Source organism: Strix aluco, chromosome 2 (genome assembly GCF_031877795.1).
Source record: "Strix aluco isolate bStrAlu1 chromosome 2, bStrAlu1.hap1, whole genome shotgun sequence".
NCBI lineage: Eukaryota > Metazoa > Chordata > Aves > Strigiformes > Strigidae > Strix > Strix aluco.
The window spans coordinates 46,517,481-46,536,760 of record NC_133932.1 but is presented as its reverse complement, the minus strand read 5'-3'; positions in this window follow the sequence as shown (position 1 = coordinate 46,536,760).

The window sequence follows — 19,280 nt, the reverse complement described above, 5'->3', positions numbered from 1 at the left end:
GGAGATCTCCCTGAGTAATAAATAGCGATGTCTCTATTTCCTATACATGGTAGAGTCTGAATACTGATCTGGGATTTTTATACCCTTCTGAAAGCAAATAAGTCCCTTCAAAAGTGTGAAAACAACCAGAAGACAAATTGGGGGGAAAAAAATGCCTTTAAAGATTGTATAAGGTGAATTCCCATTATCTTTTTATTAATATGATCCTTCACTGTTGAGGATTAGCAACCCCATATCATATTCCTCAATAGCTTCTCTTTTTTGAAATAGCATAGGACTTTTTTTTGCTGTAGAATATGTTTTTGTAAAGCCATATGGTTTATAAAGCCAGAGAATAAACTATTGATACATCTGAAATACCAACTGCATTTCAGGGCTCTTTTACCTCTCCACAGCTTCCATTATTTCACTAGATTCCATATAAAGTACGTAGAAGGTAGGGAAAGGGTCTCTGAATGTAAAGAGATTAAAGCCGTGCCTGAAACATCCTCAAATCTTTTCTGTTTTATAGATCAATTGACTTTGAAACAAAGAATTATTAAATCTAATGAGGTGAAACCCAGTAAACCAGCCTGGTTTTATAATATGGCAAAAAATACCCTGTTTTACCTTTGTGTATACAGACATTATTGTTATCATTATCTAGCAAGTATGTCAAGGGCATGCATGCAACATTCATATTAAAGGAGAATGTTCATATGAAGCGTTCATATTAAAGGGAAACTCTTATTAAAAACCAGGCAAGTGAACTTGCTTTTCATACAGAAGTCACTGAGGTTTATCTGATGGTGTGATGTCGCTGTGCTCAACAGCATGTATTAAGCAATAAGATGTGACAGAGAGTACAGTGCTGAAGGTTAAAATATGACTAAAGGTGCATTATGAGTCACAAGGCTGAGGGAATAGAGATTTCAGTCTGGGGAGCAAGGCAGTCATCTCCTGAAAATGGACTGCCCAAAGTGATTTACGATTATTGAATAAATATAGAACAAATATAATGCTATGGTTAACTATGGATTCTCAAATCTCAAGTCACTTTATTACCTGGTTGGGGGTAAGCACCAACAAGAGATGCAGCTGCCTGAGGTCTCTGAAGTTCTGTAATGCTGTCTCTGTCTCAGGCCATTATTATACACAACAGCTTTGGAAACTGAATTGGTAGCGTTTCATGGCTAGGGATGTCCAGAGGCATGTCTTACACGATAATAAAGCCTACTGGAGATGCAACCAATAAAGCTCTCAGGCTGTGTAAGGGCTCCACAGCATGACTTGCATGCTGGAGACCCAGGAGCTGCCTGGCAAGGACCATCAGAGATGTCAGCACGAGCCAGGCAGCGAGGAGGAGGGAAGGGGACTCTCTTCTCTGCAACAAGCCCTCTCGGTAGCTTTCAGCCAGCCTCCATACAGATTCTAACTCAGCTGCCGTTACAGTTTCAATGCAGCTGCACTATCAGTAAAGAGGAATGGCAAAGTCCATATATACATATTGACTGGGAAGTATAGATTCGAGTTGTTAATTCCTTTAAAAATTCTAAATGCTTGAAGTCTAACTCACTGAATGGCTTAACTCAGCTGCTAAGCAGGACCCTCACACTCTGCTCCATATTTTCAGGTATTACATAAATTGTATTATTTTGGAAGTAAAATTAACATTAATTAATGTTCAATCAGTAGTTTGAATATGTTAATTTTGAGATAAATCATAAATATTATAAAAAATTCAATTTCTGGCTTAAGGTCTGGAACAAAGCCAAAGCTAAATTCTTGTTTTATTTCAGTGTAATGTAGGACTTATTATAGACTCTCATTTAAAAAATAAAAACAACCTGTTACCAAATTGTAATCTAGAAGATGTCAGTAAAATGAAATTGTCATCTGTTACTTAGAAAATCAGAGGTATTGGCTTTTTTCTTTTTGAATCAAGCCTTTTGAGAATGTTCTCCTAAGCCCTAAATTGATACAGGAATCTAATTAAGACAGTGTCTCTTATGTATTTCAATATTCTGAAGTCCATTTCTTATCTCTCAGTGATCAGTATACATTTTGGAGTGTATGAATAGTTGCTCTCTCTATATTTATAGAGTTGTCTTTATTTATAGAGTTGTCAGTGCTTTGTGTTTGCCTACAAGAGCTGTAGGTTAATTCAAAGTTGAAACAGACTCCCTGAGATACACCACTTCAAAAGATAAGAAGTTGACACCTGTTCCATTCATGAATAGTTCTTTAAAAACAACATAAGCAGCTTCTGAGGGGGAATTTCTACTTATGATTAAGCAGCTTAAAGAAGCACTCAAAAACTTAAAATATAAAACAAAGGTTTTGCCAAGTGCATAAGCCTGTGAAGGCCAGTTCATGTAAAAAAAAAAAAAAAAAATCTCTACCTGATTTTATTGTTTTAAAGGGTGAAATACATCGTGCTAGCTAATTTATGGTGCTTCAGTACAGGCAGAAATAATGACATGTCCTAATCAGTATGATGATAACCACTGGTCAGGAGACCGGTCCCCAGGCTCTGTTCCAGCAACCTAATGGTGAAAAACTGATCAGAGCGTCTTTTAAACAGCAGGAATTTCCCAAGAGATATTTGTTCTTGCATAACAAAATCTCTCGCTTTAACCTTTTCCCAAAACTGTGAGCTATGAATCCCACACAATAACTTAGAAATCTAATTTATAAAAAATGTTGATCTTTGTTCTTCTCTTCCTGTGATCAATTGACTTTCCCTTTAACTGCATTATCTTAGCTGAAGTCTGCAATGCACCATTTCTTAGGCTGCTTTGATGAAAAGACCTCAGGCTCCTCTTACTCATCTCTCAGGTTAGGAGCTTATTTTGCCTTCAAAAACATGCTATAGGTTATTTATAGTTTTAGAGACAAAAATGGTCTTAGCTAAAAGTTAATTTAGTTTAAAGTGGTTAACAATAAAAAGAAATAGAAGAGAGAAACAGTAAGCATAAAAATTCATAGAAATATTTCCTACTTCTGCCTGTGTTCACCCTTGTAGTTAGGTGCAAAGGATAAAATTACATTAAATACAGTTTACGGTTCAGATTCAATAATATGCTCTCAGGCCTGTGTGCAGATTTCCAGGATTTTTTCTGCCTTTCTTCCCATGTCTTTATTCTCTTATCCATCTTGCTTCTCTTCTCATTGTTCTTGTCATTATCAGATGTTTTGTGCTTAAAGCTCTCATTATTATCTGTACTTTTTCCCACAGAAAAGTTCAATTTCTAAAGAAGAAAAGAAAAAGAAAGGCTGTGTATAGTAGCATAGCAGACAAGTCTCCTATTCAACTATACATACCCATATTCCTACAATAAATTAAGCACTTTCTTTCCTAAATTTTACTTGGCTTTAGGATCAAACTTTTTTGAGCTTCAGAAATATCCAGCTATGGTTGTGAGTGTACGTTGTGTATGTGTGCATGCAGGAATGGAAACAAAGATGAAAAACAGCTTACAAAAATAGGTATGACAAAGGCTCTCTGACTATGCCTGAAGACAGTGATCCCTAATGAAATGGAGAATTAAAGTTTCTGTTTTCCTATTAAAAGGCAAAAAGAGAAGTTTGTTCTGTGCTGAACTAGGAGTCCAGCCATGACATGGTGATGCCTGAAAACATCAGAAGGATGCATGAAACATCAGGCAATTTTTGCATTTGCAAGTATTGGGCTGAATTACAGGGCTAAGACTGTCATCAAGGTAGTACTGAATTGGATAAATAGAAAAATTGCAAAAGGGCTTGGAAAGACACGACATCAGTGATTTGAGGTCTATGAAGATGTGCATTACAGAAAAAAGAATGGTGTGATGTTTAATGTGTGATGCAGAAACCTCTGGAAGCCTGTGTGCTGTTTCTATGTAATTCAGAGAAGGCAACAAGTTCAGAAATTCTTTAACCATCTGCATACATGAAATTTCTAAAAGGTTATGTATGTGCACTGAAATATATTTATAGGTCCACAAATTGAGAAAGGTTAAGCCATGGTTTACTAGATTCTACAATGCTTACCCATGTAAAAGGAAAGAATAGTCCGTTCTGTTGCAGAAATATCTTGTGGCATGACAGAAGGAAATATTCAATTGTCATAACAATCCATTCCACTCACTTTTTTCAATTTATTAGCCATCTTTTAGTTTGCCATAGTAGGATCAATAATTATTGTTATATTGAGTATTCAACCATTTGTGGAATGTAATTAATTTTCATGTGCCTCCAGAAATCAGATGCTCACATTACAATTCTTTAATTTACCCAATTTATTAGAAAGGTCTTCAAGACCATCCTGTCTTGATGTCTTGATCTTTACAAGCATCTCCACATACTCTTATGAAGAATGGACTTTGGGTATGTACACTGTCTTCCAGCATTGTTCCTACAGATGCCATTATAAGTACTTTCTTCTACTCTTTTACTATGTCGCTCTTTTTTCATCCAAATATATAGCTAGTCCTTTTTACCATTATTCTAACTTAATTCTTTGAAATATTGCTGCTTTCCAGGATAACCTCGTAAATATTGTCCTATATTCTCTGGTCCTATTCTCTAGCAGTAGTAAGACATTCCTTCTTTGGTCACGAGCAGTTTAAGCAATCCAGGCAGCTTTGTACAAGTGATCTGCCTCTTTAAGTTATTTAAGCACCACTTTCATCTTTGTGACATTGACAACCAATATCAGCAAAGGTTTATATTTTCTTCCCAATAAAAGCACTGAATAATGTCAGGGGCAAGCAGTCCTCCTAGTGGGAAGACTTGAGACAGACTGCTATTCAGTGACCCTTTTCCATGGACAAGTGCAGCTGGAGAGCCAGGCGTTTCATATGGACCTGCACTGGTGTTATGTGACATGATCTCAAGTTCGTTTCCCCACTTTTTAAAGATACTGGTTTTTCTCTTCCAGAAAACAAGAAACCTATTAACCCCTACCTAAGATTAGCTGGCTTGAGACAGAACATAAAATTGAAAAGTAACATAAGACAAAAGCAGTATCTTTAAGGTCACATCACTCTGTATTATCTGTCTACATTGCAGCCTTGTAACCTCCCTGCCCAAATATTATTAAAAAAATGCTTCTTATTGTACTTTTATGAAGTCGGGAATCTTTCGTTAAGAAGGCTCATCTTAAGGCCTGTTGTGCTACTTCTGCAGGTTCTCCTGCTGCCGTGTCTAAAGGGAGGAATAATGTAGACATTGCTAAAGTTATTGTAGTTACAATGTTATCCAATCCAAATGCAATTGGAGTATTAAAATGTATGCTACTTGTGTGAAGGACAGTCTGTACCTTAGGATTTTTTTAAGAACTGGTAATAGTCAGGCTGTTTAAAAAAAAAAGATTAAAATTAAATGTGTATTTTTCTCTATTGTGCTGCATCTGTTTTCTGTCAGAATGAATCCTGCTGATCTTGGTTTCAAGGTTTCCATTCTGTGTGCTTTTAAACCAAGGTCAAGCAGTAGGCAGCAGAGGGGCCTTGAAGGTGTCATTGGCTAGAAATACATAAGCTTTATAGCTACACCACTAATTATTTATCATTCATAGAAAGACATATAGATGAGCAAAATGATATAGATACTGATACTTCTGTAGCTGTATGCACACCAAAATCACAAAAGACAGATGCTTAAGATTATTTGGAAGTGTGTGTGAGGGTACATGTATGTTTATGAGTGAGTACAAATGTCTATATGATGATAAGTGTTCCCACCTCTTTTCTGTGTCCAGACTGAAATTGTTTTCGGTATGTGCTATATTGCTCACACATACAGTCTAAGAAGCCTGAGAAATCTATGAAGGGAAAAATCATTTAACAAAGCTGTCTGTCTAGTATGATTATATACTACTATGTGTTTTTTCAAGGCTAACCTTGAGGTGGTTTCTTTTCATTAAAAATAAAACCCTTGGAATGAGGCCTTACACCTGAGAAGGCAGACTTTTTTTTGAGGAAAAAAAAGAAAAGATTATTTTAGTAAATTGGAGCCTTCTCTGTATTTTCCATTTATTTTGTGATTGCCTTGGAGAAGGTGGAACATTCTTGTACACATTACCAGTAACTTATGGCGTTTCATACATTATCTGTTCAATTTGAATTTAAAGCAGAGTTTATAGGACTGGTTAATGTATGTTCAGAACAGATATCCTATTCATGTAAGGCAGCTGTGACTTCTGAAAAGCAGCAGGCACAGAGCTTTACATTTGTCAGACAGAAACCATACAGAATGACACATGGGACTCTCAAGAGAAATATTTTCACATAAAGACAAACCTCTGGCCCCAAATAACTCATCCTCTGTGTCTCCAACTCAGCATAGGAGCAGTTATTTCTCATCAGCTGCGGCTACGCTTCTGGACAGGTGGTCTCTATTAGCATAGTATACCCAACTGTCTTGACTCCCGAATTTTCCAACCTAGATACTTGTTCAGGTACACCATACTTCAGCCCCTGACTGTGGGTCCAGATCTCTCCATGATGTTGCACACTGAGGTCTCACCATGGCACACAGACCAAATAGGACAAGGGTGGACATCCAGAGCTGGAAACTGGGAAATGCACTTCAGCCCCATGGGTCAGCTGTCCCCTCAAGCACTGGGTGCTGGCATTGTTAAGCTATGTCTACATTAGCAAGTAATGCAAACAAATGGGAGTGGATCTGCTGACTGAAGCAGCTGGCACTGAGCACCTGTCATACGTACCATAAGCATTTCAGAGGGAGTTATACCAAACTAGCTTTACTCTAGCTTTATGGATTAATTGCTCATTAGTGGCTAAAGTGCCTTATGTAGACATCAGGACAATATCTGCCAGTTCACTTTCATCAAGGAATCTAGTTTGTGTGCTCCAAGACATTTTTCTGATGTGAAGTGCAGTAAACAGAGACAAAAATGCAATCCTCATTCAAACCAAAATACGGAAGTAAACACACAGCCATTTCATGAACGTGGCATGTTGATATACTGGATCTGTATGGCTTCTTCATTTTCTGTAGTCAAAGTATGGAAAAGTATTCAGACTTTACAGATACTTTTCATAAGAAAAACAGTGTTTGAAAGAGAACACAAGTTTGACTCATACAGTATATGGCTTTTTTATTCAAGCTGCCACAAAACATTGAATTTGTGTTGACTAAGAAAAAAAGTTGGAAGAAAAATTCCTTTAATAAACTTCCTTCTCTTCTTTAATGTAATGTATGACTGAGAAGCTTTCAGTCCATCTATTAAAATCATCACGGATGTTGGTAAACTCATATTTCATGGATTTGCCAGGGAACCATGATGCTCCCTTATCAGGAAACAAAAATTCAGAAACACCTTTTCTTAAAAAAAAAAAAAAAAAAAAAAAAAAAGGATACCAAATTTAGGCCACTTTACAGCACATTGCTTTTCGTTCCTTTATTGCCTTGTCCCCTCTAAACAACTTTGTGAGATAAAAGTCACCTCCCAAAGTTTCTCTTTGTATAGGAGAAACACCTACATTTGCCCATTAGTGCTGTGTCATGCTTCAGTACCTTTCTCAGTTTCTCCAAGTTCTTCCTCTCAGATGAGGATGACATTTCCTTCCCCCCACCTTCTTTTTAATGATTCCTTCCCTTTTTTTTTTTTTTTTCTGCTTTATCTTCTTGCTTTCCCCCACTTTTCCAGAGCAGTGAGACCCAGGAGTAACATTCCCATCATTGATAAGGACAAAACCCCCTCATTAGTTTTAAGACTGATACATGATGCCTGCATGAAAGTGACAAAGGATGCAGTTTTTGCAGACAGGCAGGATGTTACTTTGCCCATTTTTTGTCATGAGCCAAAAGCTGTATCGTCTGTCATCTTCATGCAGCCATCAGTGTGGCAGTGACCCTTCCAGAAGGGAGGCTTGTTAAAGGACACTGGTGGACCTACTGTAGCCACACAGTTCCCAGACTACAGAGAGCATTTTCAAAGCACCCTTATGTCTACCTGTAGAGGGCCACAATGTGTTATCTGCAGAAAATATAGGAATCAAAAGGCCTCATTATTTCTATTGCTAGCTTTTGAAGGGATTTAAAACAGCACATCACCAATACTATTTGTTCTTTCTCTTTTTCATATCAGAGTTAAAGGCAGATTTTTCTGTCTTCCTTCAGCCTTTCTATTTCTCTGGTCACATAGTAGTTTTGAAGCACATCACCTTCTCTGCCAGACAACAGGAGGCAGGTATGGCAGAACAGCTATAATCAGTCCTAGTCCTGCCCAAATTTTAAGACTGCGCATGAAATAATGCTGTGCTCCTCACATCTTCTGGATCATGGGATTTGGAAAGAAGGAGCAGTTCTGGTCTGGTGTCATGGGAGGAAATGGGTATTTCTTTACAGACACTACACAAAATAAAAGACAAGCTTTACCACTCATGCAGTTCTGCACTAACCGTGGCAAAACATGGGACTCTAGTTTCTGGTTGAAACTCTAAAAATAAAATACTTTAAATCATGATAAAGAAATAAGGAAGGGAAGAAAATAGATTTGGCTGACCCTAAAGAAATATTTTTCAGCGTTCTTCCTAAAGTAAGGAAAATTGCATTTGAGACTAAACATTTTCTTTAATTTTCAGGGTGTTTACCTGTGGTGTGTAGGCGGGGGGGGGGGGGGGGGGGGGGTGGGGCGGGCAGTGAGAGAGAGTGAGAGATCCATTTAGTCTCAAAACACCATTTGGCATATAAATGTCGAAAAGTTTTATTTAGAATCTAGTACCATGAGGAGTGGAACTAATGAAATTTGGTTTCCAAAAGATTCATTTCTTACAGTTGAGTCTCTGATGACTGAGGTGATGAGTCATTAACTCCCCCTGAAATGTTTCCCTCCTTTGGGACACGCATCCTGTTTTCTCTGTGTATGGAGACTCAGATACTTTACACAAACTGAATATTTACTTCAGCCTGTTTTCAAAGTGGACCTGTAGAGGATTTTCCTTCTCTACCAAGCTCCCCAACATGTTAAAATATAATAACCGAGATTTCCACAGCATGAACAATCTGAAATATGCAAACAGATCCAGGTTTATGGTAAGAGAAGAACCAGGTAAAGATAGGTTTTAAAAAATTGCAATTTGGAGTACTAACTGGGGAGGAGGGAAGGTGTGGAAGGTTAAACTACTGCTGAAATTCAGCACACATTGACAAATTATTTTGGTTTATCTATAGATACGTTTCAAGAGAGTATTTTATTCATTTGAAAAATTCCACATAGCTCTATCTGTGATTGTGCAGCTTCCTGAGCGGACCCCGTACTTGGATCCTTTACCAGCACTGCTATAGTTTCTCTTAGTACGCCAAGTGTTGGGCACTGCAGACTTCATACTGTGACCAAACTGCAGCATGGTTTTGCATAAGATTCTTTACAAAGGAAAAATAGCTCAAATAGCATGTTTTATCAGAAATGGTTTTTGAGCACTCCACAGGGAGTACATCTAATCCAGAGCTTTCTCCACAAGCACTCTCCTTTTATGTACCAACAACATCTGTAATGGAAATGAAATTCCTAAACTGGTACTTTTAGGTGGAGAAAATGGGAGTGGAAAATGAACCTGCAAGGCAGTTTCATTAGTCAAAAGGCAAATGGATATATATATATATATATATATATAGGCTTTATAAAACTTTTTTAAACTGATCATTGAGCTTGTTAATGTCTTGCATTGCTAACTGGGAGTAGACATATGACATCTGTGTTGCTTTAAATGTTTTGGGAGTTTCTGAATATCAGTTCTGCCATTGTTAACACTGCCAGCAAATTGTTACTAATGTGAGGTCATCATAATCCTGGATATAAACATCAATGCTTCAGATTAATTGGATTTGTTGGGAATAACACCACCTGGAAAACTCTTAAGGTGGGCCTGTCCCCTGACAAGCTTTAGTTCACAAAAATTTCTTTGCTTCTTCTTTGTTAATTTTTTTCCACGACAATTAAAGTGAACGCATTCCTTTCTTTTATTGTCTTTCATATCATCCCACAGACTAGCAGCATGTCAAGGTTGCTGTGCCCTGCAAAGACAATGTGAAGTTAATGTATTTCTCATCAGGAGAACTGTGGTAGATGTGAGGGATCCCAGCTTCTATCCCCTTTGCGGGCACCGGTGCTGGTATGCTCTTCCAGCTGGACTTCCCTCCTTCCTCTTCCCTCCTGCAGACTCCTCTCCTCCCAGGGTCACTTCCTCCCTCTTCAGCAAGTACCTCCTTGTTCGCTCTGTTTCTTTACCACTAAATTAAATTATGCTTGTTGATTAAGTGTAAAATTAAATACAGTGTGTAATAAATAATTCCTCTGTAGTTAGCCCATTTGTGTGGGGTTTTTTCCCAGTTGGACCGAAATAAATAGCAGTCTGGTCACTGAAATTGGTGAGGGCCCCTTACATCTAGCTTTGTGTTGTTATGCCTATTGTGGGAGCTGTAACTTCTGTAGAATTTCACTCTACAAAGCAGATTGCTGGATTTTTCAAGTACGGGGAAACCAATGAATGACTGAACTATGAACCACAGACCCAGCTAGGCTGGTATCTGACTGCTGCAGATGTGTGCTGGAAAATTATTGCAGCTGAGCTGAGGCAGGCAAAGATTCATGTATTTTAGTCCATGCTGATTAAATAAATATTTTTCCAGTGACATTTTACATTGCACAGACAATCTGGTCTCTTCAAAGTTCCAAGAAACACTAATCGTAAAGGGGCTGTAAGAGTCTTTATTAACAATTTAATTTCTCTAGGGTATTTAATTCAGAGCCTTTTAATACTGTGTTTGACCTTTCCTTTCCTTCCCTGCGAAGTTATTTAATACTACTCCTAAAACTAATTTTTGGGACACTGCACTTTTAACCTTCTTTTTTTTTTTTTTTCTGACTGTGAAAGGCAGCTTATTCTCATTCTTTGTTTACAGAAGCCATTTTTGAGTTCACAGACAAGAGCCTCAAATCTTCAGAAGTAATTCTCTCCAGTTTACTAATGAACATACTTAAGCCCCAGTCTACCTAGAGAAATATAGTCAGAGTGAACTAAAACACACAAATGAAATTACCTACCATTTGACATTCCCTGTGCCTGGTGTTTAAATGAGGACATGTGAAATTTAAGCTGTAGTTAAATTGTCTATTTATATATCAAATAGACAAAAAATTATATTTCCTCCAGATTTGTTTCCAATAAATTTCATGTTTTTACAAGATCTTGCAAAAATTGTAGTTAAGCAACAAAAACATATGCATTTTATACCACCCTGTGTTGGTCTTAGTACAAAGAATTTTGCTTAGCAAATGAGCCTCAGTGTCATCTTACATGATCATATACTGTAGGGAGGGGGAAAAAAAAAAAGTTAATACTCAAATAGACAGCAAAATATTAAAAAAGTCTTTCAGTTTTCATACATTAAGTTGTGCTGTGCTATTTTATCCTGCCTGTATTTTAGCATGAGTTCTGCCCCCTGGTTCACTCTCCAGGCAAGTAACAAACTGGACACCCCCAAATCCAGGACCAGGTCCCAAGCCAGAAGCCAGGTCAGGAGCTAAATCCATCAGCCTGTCAGATATGTCAAGGTATCCCCTCCCACCTCCTGCTCCTCCCTATCCCTCCTCACAGCCAAAGTGTGATCCCCTGGTTTTCTTTTGAAGCGAGGCACGCCAGGGAGACCCAGCCTGTCCCCTAGGGCAATCCCCAACTTCCAGTTATATTTTCTTTCTGCTGCACTGCTGTACCACACTCTGCAGGGTCTGGGTCCTTGAGGTCCAATTATTATTTCTTAACCCTTCAAGCAGCAAATCTCTGGAATCATCATAATTTCCAAATGCAGACAAGCATTTCTCTACTTATCTCCTTCCTTTCACACAGTGAAATGTATCCCTTTTATTACAAATAAATGCAAATATTTATTAGCAATGTGTGCAGCCATTATTACTGTTCTCCTGATTACTGCTGTCTCTGAGGCAATGGCATGTGAAATATTGCTTATAACATCCCCAAGTAGAAGCAAAACAGCTCTTAAAATGTTCTTTGCAGAGTTTAATACAAAGAACGAAAATAAATAATGTCAGGCTCTTGCCAGGATCTGCCCATTTTAAACTTTTCAATGGCACAAATCATCATTAATGAAGCACTTAACATTACACTCCCGACAGCACAGTATAAAAATTACTGCAGTCATCCAAAGGATAAGAAGAAACATGGCAGATAACTTCTGGAGGGGAAAGATTTACACTCTTCCAATGAAATTTTATGGGTTCAAGTTTACATTAGAATAAAGGAGGGGGGAAATGTTTATCTCTTAAAAGCTTTTGGGGGAGACATTTGGAAGGAAATTGTATTTTTTTTCCCAAATGAATGGAAGAAAGATCAGAGATCAAGGTCCCAGCAGTAGTGAAATCTGATTTGCGTCATCAGCTATTTTGATATAAAATACTGTGGCTGGAGTCATGGGACATAGAGATTTACATTATAATGCAGAAAAAAGTAAATTCTATTATGCAGGTCCACTTGTTACATAGTTTTAGTCACACTTTGTTCCAAAAATAGTTGACAGTAAGCTCAACAGCTGGTATCTAATGTTTAATTTCTTTCCTGTTTATTTGTAAATGCAGAATGCTATGCTCTTTGTATTAAATCATGTGTAGAAAGTAATCTGAAGTTCATATGCCTGCAAGACATGGATCAAAACAAAAATTCCTGTTTGTGATATAGGATATGAGAGTCCGGATGAGAGTCTGTGAGAAGCAAGAAGTTTCACCCACCTCCACTCAGACTTATGGAGGTATTTCTATGGAGGTGGGATGGTGGCTGAGCAGGTTCCTGTGATGGAAGGGGTGGTGCCCTGTGGCACGAGATACTCAGTGCCATAAAAGAAAAAAACAAAACAAACCCAACCCATTCTTCAATAATACTTCATACTATTCAGTCCAGTGAATGCAGAAGCAGCTAACGTATAAGAAATGAGAAACTCTACAGAGGGCATCCGGTTGTGTTCTCCCATGGGAAGTGTTCTGAGGAAAACCAAAGCAATATACTACACAGAGAAAGGAGTTTTGTTCTCCTGAGTTTATAAAGAGAGCACCTATGTTCTGAAATTCAATTTGTCAGCTTATCAAGAGGAACATTTACTCCCCTCATTGAATTCAATAGATTGAGATAAATTCCTATTCAAAATAAGGTGGCATTGTTAAACCTGTATATTTTCTCAAGCTTGATCTACTTGATTGAAAATTTGGGATTTTCTCTTGATTTATTAACCAAATTATTTTTAAATTTAGTCCTACTTTATTTTCTGTCCAAGTACCTGATCTATTTAAATCCTGTTTGTTTGTTTCACACTTTCTCAAAAGTTAGCATCATTCACTAACATATTTAGCTTATCCTTTGCAAAGAACAGATTGTCTTTGGGGAAGGACCATAAGGATCTTAAAAAAATCTGCTCTGCTCTCTGTATTCCATACAGTAGTTCTCTAGAGCATCACAGGTTCTCCCAAATGATTCTGTGATGAAATAACAAATAGCAGCAAGAAAAGTAACAGAAAACTGTAAGGTATTCACATGTTACTAAGCAAGGATAGTGTTAAAGAAAGCTTGCCTAAAGTTAAATTCCTGTTGTTCCTACATCGATATTTTGCTGTTATCTGCACCACAGATTGTTTTAACTGTCAAATCTATAATCTTTATGACAATGTCCCAGTCAAGAAAAACAGAATTAGTTTTGTGCATGTTTCTAGAAAATGCATTACTAAAATGCCAAGCAGAAGTGAAAGTATGTGCTGCTTTCCCTGACCCATTAATTTTGCTCTCTATCCAAAATGGGTCAAGTGTTCCTACAGTATGAATTTTTTTTCAATTAGAATAATTTAGAGGAATTGCTGTATAAAACACATCCCATTTTAACAATTGTGTAGCCATCTTCCGGAAATGAGACTACAATAATTCTGCCTACCATTTTGCTATATGTTTTCATTTGACCCATTTTCTTCCAGGATTCCTGATGGTTGCTGTGGGAAACCAAGACAATCCTGAGCTTCTGTTAAGTTGAAATGTGTCCCTGTGGTTATTAATTTTTTGAAATATAGGGCTAACATTTGTCAGCACAGAAGCTGGAGAAGATAGGGATTACTGGGTATGTGATAAATGCTGAGCATGATGGACTGCTGGAAATATATTAGGTATCTCGGGGGGAGATTTTCAAAGGCAAAAATAGGAGTTAAGTGCCTTTGAACATTAGTGAGAAGTTGGTAGATGAGCATCTGTATCTCTTTTGATTAACATAATGACAGTGGGAAAGAATGAAAAGCAATTTGGTAACTAGACACCTGTTTTTTAAGTGGTCTTCAGTAACAGCCTCTTTATACTGAGATGAGTTATTCTAAGAGATGACATAATTTTTTCTTTATCTTTTCCACAGATTAAAATCATCCACTTGACTCACTTGTTCAGTTAATCAATGCAGTCTGGTTAGAGCTGAAAAAGCAGGTTAAACCTAGTAAGTGCAAAACTTGACTATTAGGGCAGTCCCCTCTAGTCTTACTGACTTTCTCTTCCCTATGTTGGAAGTTACCTTGTAAAAGACAAATAATACTTTTATTTTTTTGTCCCTTTCTTTGATGCATGACAGCTTGACTGTACTCAGTGAATCTACTGAATACCCACTGTGTAAAAATCATGCTATACAAACCAAGTACATGATAACACACTGTCTGGAAGGTATTCAGGGACCAAGCTGCGCCTGCATAAACAGCTCCTGATCAGCTACTGTAAATCTGGCAAATGCAAAAAGCCTTTATGAAGTTAGGTTGTCAAGCCCTGAAAGTAATATAAGCGTTTCTTTGCCTTGCTGCTCTGAACACCAGAGAAATGTTTCCGGTGAGGCTGAAGCAGCACTCAGGCACTTGGGCTGTTCTCCCCAGGGTTTCAGAGGAAGAAGGGCTGTGCTGTGACCTTTGGCCAGCAGCATATGGTGTCACCGGGAAGGGTGCGGCTGTGCAGCTCTCTGATGTCCCACTCCACAAATACCCACCACACTGTCACAGCCACAGCTGCAAATGGTGGCCAAAGCCACCGCTGCTGCATCCCAGAATCACAGAATCAGCTAGGTTGGAAAGGACCTTGAAGATCATCTAGTCCAACCATTAATCATCTGCACTGGCACACAAGGAGGCAAAAGAGAAGGCTGAAGTTTCACCTCTTCCTAGGCTGAACAAATAAAATGCACAGTAAAAGCTCCTGTTTTGGTGTTTTCTTTATAATGGATGAGACATTATCTTTGTAACATTTTGAGCCCTTCCGTGGAAAGCAGTTTCCGTCAGAAATGTTATTGCTATTTATTATTTTCCATTTGGTTTGAGGTGCAGTTTATACACAAAGCAAGCTATCTATCTCATGGGAAATAGATGGCCATGGCTTACGGTTTGAGCTGAAAAGAGATCATTAACACAGTGACATTTGGGGAATCATTAGCAAAGGTGATAGGCACCCTTAAATGCCTGAGAGGAAGATTTTATACAGCTCATAAAAACCCTATGTTACATTAACACAGTGACATTTGGGGAATCATTAGCAAAGGTGGCACCCTTGACAGCCTGGGGAAAAGGTTTTACACAGCTCATAAAGATCCTACCTCCCAGAGACATGAGACATGGTCGGTGTCAGTATGAGATTTAACTATCACTACTGTAAACACTGGTTTTGTGAAGACTCATCTTCAGTTTAAATACTTAAAAGTATACATCTGACGGCTAGTGAAACCTAATGACATGAGAAATAAAAGCAGGGTGAAATAGCTAAACACACGGAAACATGCCTGAGAAGATGTGCACCCGTGTGAGCTGAAAACAGGACCGGGTGAGACACCAGCACATAGTGCAATGGATGCCACACTGCTCGCTGCTGCTGCCAACAAACACTGTGTGACAACACCTGCAGAAGCGACATTGCATAAAGTAGTGTGGTTTCTTGTGTGTATGAAATCAAAGACAAAAAAGTATGTTTGGTACATTCACTGGTGAGAAAAGAAAAGCAGGAGTCTCAGAGAGAAGAATCTGTGTGCTTTTTTACTACTGACTTTTTTAATATCAATACTGAATTACAGAAAGGACCCTCAGTAAGAGCTTAGCTCTCTGACTGCTCAAAAAAGGTATCTCTAACTAGCCAGTGCTAAAATTCACCAGAAAAGTTGAGGCAACAGAGCCATATTTTCCTCTCCCTACAGCAATCTATCTGGTATCAAGTACATAGCCTAAACTAGCAAACTCCTGTGGATAAATTCCCTTTTCTACACTTGAATGCTCTTCAGAGAGTGTCACTATTTATGCACCGATAAGGTAATGATTTAAACAGTAATTTCCAGCAAGCTTTTCACATGCCATTCTGTCTGTAATCTTCATCCCAGGATAAAGAAACATTTCCAATGATTTTGAAGTTTTGGAAGGTCCACTGAGATTATCAAGACAGATTACAAAATGAAGGACCTACTCACCATCTTTAGCATTCATTTTCAGCTGACAGTGATAAGATTCAATGCCTAGGATATCTGGTTTATTAGTTTAGTTTAGTTTTGTTTCATTTTGTTTCGTTTTGTTTATTACAGCAATAGGTTGCTGGCTTTATAATCTATGGATACACATAGGATGGCTGTATCTGGCTTTCTTAACTCACAGCTCATCATCTTTGGTCTCAACAGCAAATGCCTGTGTAATACACCAACAGGTTCCTATTAACACATCCTATTCAACCATCCCATGTTCAGAAACTCAGATGTCCTCTCCAAGGTCATAAGTACCTGGGCAGAAAATCCCAAGCAATACCTCCTCATCCACTGCACAACATTCCTTTGCAACTCCCTTGCTACAACCCCTTTCCCAGAGCTTCTTCCAGACTTGCATGTAAATGCCAGGTCTCTCCTGCTGCATCTGTGGCCAGCTCATCTTGCTCCCTCCTTTTCACTCTCTCTTTCAACCCCTAACTTTTCTGAAGGTTTTTGTATAATTAACTCATTCTGAAATAGTGTTTCTGGCTGCCCTGAGCACAGAGCAAATAGTGCAATGGCTGAGCAGCTTCTTTTCTGGTTCAGAACAGAGGGGAAATCACAGCTGAGCAGCCAGCTCCCAGCACTACACCAGACATGCCCTGTAGAAGTGATGGATACCCTCCTCCCCAGGCTTTCTGAGAAATTTAACCATGTTTTCCCAACTAGGTATCTATCTGAAAAATCTCCTGAATGGATAAATATTCTTGGGTTTTTATTTGGCTGATGTATTTGCAAAAAATATTGTAGTACTAATGCTTGAGCCCATTTGTTTCCTGTATGTGCTTAATAGTAGAATTTCTTCTTTACAGTATCCTACCTGATGTCTGTGTAACTCTCCCAGTGTCGTAAAAAGTGCTGGATTAATAATACCAGTACAACTACACGGGTCCTGGTGTCCAGCAAGCAGTGGCACAGCCCTTCCAGGACGAGCAGCCAGGCAGGGGGGATCCAGTGGCTGGGAACCCAACCTTCGTCAGGTGGGCACAGAAACCTGGGTTTGTCAAAATGCCACGTGTTATCCTCCAAGCCATCAAAATAGAATTAAAATAAAATTCCTTACCACATATCGAGGTAAGGGGTTCAAACAGCCTTTACATGAGGAAGGAAAAAACAAACCAGCCTGAAGACCTTGGAAGCTTGCTGGTACATTAATAGTTGTCAAGGAGAGCTTTCTGATTTAGTCTTTGACAGGTTGACATTTTCTACATTCCTCAAGCAGCTAAAAACTAAATAATTATCTGTGTATGTTTCCAAGTTCTTAAAACACCAGGAGAAGGAATTTTTGCATATTTTCCTGTACTGTGTATTTAGAAGCTTTTATTGGTAAAACAATGACACCTTGTGGCACAGAGGAGCAATCAAACCCATACAGCCACGTAGTTTTAGATAAAGCATCACCAATAAATACATTACATTCCTCTGAACTATTCTGAATTACTGATGAGTTTTCAGCTCCCGTTTTTTTCTTAGATCTTTAACCTAAAATCGTTTTTGATGTTTGCAATGTTTGTGAGCATTTTTCCAATGATGGGAATAATTTAGACAATCATTCAGGAATATAGCAAATCTCCAAGTTAGTTCTGTAACTATTCTTGCAATGAAAAAATAAAAGTTTTCACTTATCTAATATATTCATATATTAAAAAAGCACACAGAATAGCTTGTTTTTTCAATGTTCCTGACCTTACTTCAGGCAACCAGGTACTTTAAATTGCACTGGCTGGAGAAATATTATGCAGAATTGCTAACAAGAAAGATGTGATGCCTGTTAGTTTTATGCAGGTTACAGGGAAGACTCCAGCTGTCCAGAGTTTTCTCAGAAAGGAGGAATTTCTATTATAATTATTTTAAATGGGAATAACTGAATGTAACGAGTGTGGTGCAATGTCATTTTAGAGCTCTGATCAGGTTTTGGAAGGTTTGGAAAAAGTGTCTTTATATCAACTGTATTAACTCAAAAAGACTGGAGAGTTAATGATTTGAAGACAGCTCTTGCTTCAGTTTGTGGATCTGTTCAAATCAGAAAGCATTAACGTGTGTAAGTGGATGAGAATTCATATGAACCAAAAAAGACTTCAAGATTTTAGCAGCTTCTCATGTAAAATATTTCAAGTTTTATACAGTTAATAATTACTGTCCCATCTACTGAGTGCCAGCTTTCAGTATCAGCGGTAATTGCTGACCTTAACCAGTGTCTTCTCTGACCTCCATTTAGGCAAGGTATACTGCGAATTATTGGGATTTTGAGTGAATGATGATCTGATTAAGATGACTGGTGAGCTATTCCTGGTATTACATTATGCAACTAAAACATTATGCCCGCATTCATATATTTTATAACTGTCTAAAAGTTAAAATCTTTTTGTCAGCATAATAACATTGCTGGGACTGCACTCCTCAGTTCCAAGGGTATTCTGGGGACAAGAATGAAACCCACAATGTTATATAAAAACCACATCATAGTCAAAGAAGTGATATACAGGAACAGGGTATATTTGGTGCCTCTGTCATTTATCACTGGGAAGTTTCAAATCTCGACACCCTTTCTGCATCAAGGGTGATTTTTTTCCAACCTGTATGTTTTACACTCGTATAGTGAAAATTACAAAATAAATCTTAAATTGTATTCACCTCAAACATTAGACAGCAAGCAAGTCAAATATACCAGCAATGGCATATGACTAACAGCGCACTTATATAAAATATGATGCCAGGAAAATCACTTCCCCTCTTGTAAAGGGGCCCATACTAGCCAATTATTGCAAAAATTAATGATG